This window comes from Colobus angolensis, unplaced genomic scaffold, assembly GCF_000951035.1.
Source record: "Colobus angolensis palliatus isolate OR3802 unplaced genomic scaffold, Cang.pa_1.0 Scaffold89, whole genome shotgun sequence".
In the NCBI taxonomy this organism is placed as follows: domain Eukaryota; kingdom Metazoa; phylum Chordata; class Mammalia; order Primates; family Cercopithecidae; genus Colobus; species Colobus angolensis.
Genome location: NW_012122820.1, coordinates 4,008,673 through 4,011,455, shown reverse-complemented (window position 1 = coordinate 4,011,455; position 2,783 = coordinate 4,008,673).

Below are 2,783 nucleotides of genomic sequence, written 5' to 3'. Positions count from 1 at the left end.
TGTGCCTGTAATCCCAGCTATTTGGGAGGCTGAGGCAGGAGAATTGCTTGAACCTAGGAGATGGGGGTTGCAGTGAGCCGAGATCACATCACTGCTGCACTCTAGCCTGGGTGACATAGCGAGACTCCTTCTAAAAAACGGAAGGAAGAAAGGGAGGGAGGGAGGGAGGGAGGAAGGAAGGAAGAAAGGAAGGAAGGAAAGAAAGAAAGGAGAAGGGGAAGGAAGCTGAATCCTAACCCAGGCAAAGCCACAAAGGAACATGACTCATACTACCAAACCCTTCAAAAGTCATGAATTGGTGGCACCAGGTATCTCTGGATGTAGAGGTAGAGATGGGGCCAAAGACAGAAGAATTGATCAAATTGAGCTCAGGAAGAGATAGATTCCCCAAATCTCTCCTCAACTCCATGCAGTCGGGGGATTTCCCCTCCATAGCTCAGGCAGCAGCTGGGAGTTTTCTCCCTGGGGGACACTAGATACAGCGGAACACAAGAGCACAGTGCATAAAACAGGGGGATTAGTGAAAGTTTCCATACTGCAGGTTGAGACGTTCCAGCACTTGGTTCCCAGAATGCCGGTGGCCACAGGCTCTCCACAGCAAGAAACTGAAGAAACCCTGTCCATGGAATTTGACCAGGTCAGGAGGAAATACCCTAAATAAACCCACTTCCTAAAATAAGAGCCCAGCCAGATGGTCACAGAGCGCGACCCAGCCTCCAGCACCTGCTGCACAGCCAGACCCTCTCGTCGGCTTTTAGCGCCCAGTCTTAAGTTTGAACAACCAGGACTGCTGGGCTTCTGAGGAAAGGCTCTGCCATGAATGGCCAAGACACAAACTAACTAAGAGAAAGTCAACTGGGTGGAAACAGATGGAGTGGGGGGAAAAAACCACCTCCCGAAACCGCTACTCTCCTCTAGTAAACGACTGAAGATACACCCTGTGAAACAGGACCAGGACGTTACTCCAGCCCTCTTTCTCCACTGGAACACGTGGGCTCTCCCGCCTCCACACACTGGCCCTGGGCTCCTTCCCCAGCTCTTCACGTGGCTGGCTGCTGTGTCGCCTCAGAGAGGTCTTCAAGGACCACCCACTCTGAAAAAGCCCTTCCAGCCACCCCCTAATGCAGGAGTGGGCAAACTTTTTCTGTGAAGGGTCAGAAACTAAATATTTCAGGTGTCGTGAGCTGTATGTGGTCTCTGCCACAACCACTCAACTGTGGCACAGAAGCAGCAGGAGAAGATCTGTAAATAAGGGACTGTGGCTATGTTCCAGTACAACTCTATTTATGGCCGGACGCAGTGGCTCACGCCTGTAATCCCAGCACTCTGGGAGGCCAAGGCGGGCGGATCGCTTGAGTCCAGGAGTTTGAGACCAACCTGGACTACATGGCAAAAACTCGTCTCTACAAAAAAATACAAAAATTAGCCAGGCGTGTGCCTATGGTCCTATCTACTCTTGAGGCTAAGGCAGGAGAAATGCTTGAGCCCAGGAGGTGGAGGCTACAGTGAGCTGAGATACCACTGCATTCCACCCTGGGCAACAGAGCAAGACCCCATCTCAAAACAAACAAACAAAACTCTATTTGTGGACACTGAAACTGGAATTCCATATCATTTTCCAGGGTCACAAATGTTATTCTGCTTTCAATTTTTATTCAATCATTTTAAAACATAAAATCCTGCTGGGCATGGTAGCTCACACCATGAGCTACCTGGCACTTGGCTCAGGAATAAGCAGGCCTGTGGGTTGTGGGTTGTGCCGGGCATCACAGACAGGCTTACAATTTGAGACTGAGGAAAGCAAGGAAGGGGAAAGGAACCGGAAAACACAGGCGGAAGAGACGTGGGAGGAGCCAGGTTGGGAGTCCCATTATTGCCCCTGAGAGTTGTCCTTTCGGGCACTGCAGCAGTGATGAGTAGGGTGAGGGCAGCTGGTGCGGCCCAGCGGCTGTTCTACCACAGCCAACAGCTACATTTCCTGAGCAAACACTAGATGCAAGTACACTCCTAGGTGCTGGGCATACAGCGGGACAGAATGCAGAGGTCTTCACTCTCCTGTGGCCTCCCTTCTAGCAGGGGAGACTTCCAAGAAACAAGCAACAGAAAAGGAAGGTAGACAAGAAAACAGCAGGAAGTGATGTGTGCTTTGATGAAAATAAAACCAGATGATGTGTTGGAGAAGGGTTTGGCCAAATCCAGCCCAGCGCCTGTTTTGTTTGTTGTTCTTAGAGACGGAGTCCCACTATGTTGCCCAGGCTGGTCTTGAACTCCTGGCCTCAAGTGATCCTCCTGCCTCAGCCCCCCAAGTAGCTGGGGCTACTGGCCCACACCATCACCTCTGGCTAAGAATGGTTTTTACATTTGTTTGTTTGGAGACAGGGTCTTGCTCTGTTGCCCAGACTGGAGTGCAATGGCACAATCACGGCTCACTGCAATCTCAGCCTCCTGGGCTCAAGTGATCCTCTTGCCCCAGCCTCCCGAGTGGCTGGGACCACAGGACTGTGCCACCTTGCCAGCTAATTTTAAATGTCTTGTAGAGGTGGGGTCTTGCTATGTTGTTCAGGCTGGTCTCGAACTCCTAGGCTCAAAGTGATCCTCCCACTTCAGCCTCCCAAAGCACTAGGATGTGTGAGCTACCATGCCCAGCAGGATTTTATGTTTTAAAATGATTGAATAAAAATTGAAAGCAGAATAACATTTGTGACCCTGGAAAATGATATGGAATTCCAGTTTCAGTGTCCACAAATAGAGTTTTGTTTGTTTGTTTTGTGAGATGGGGTCTT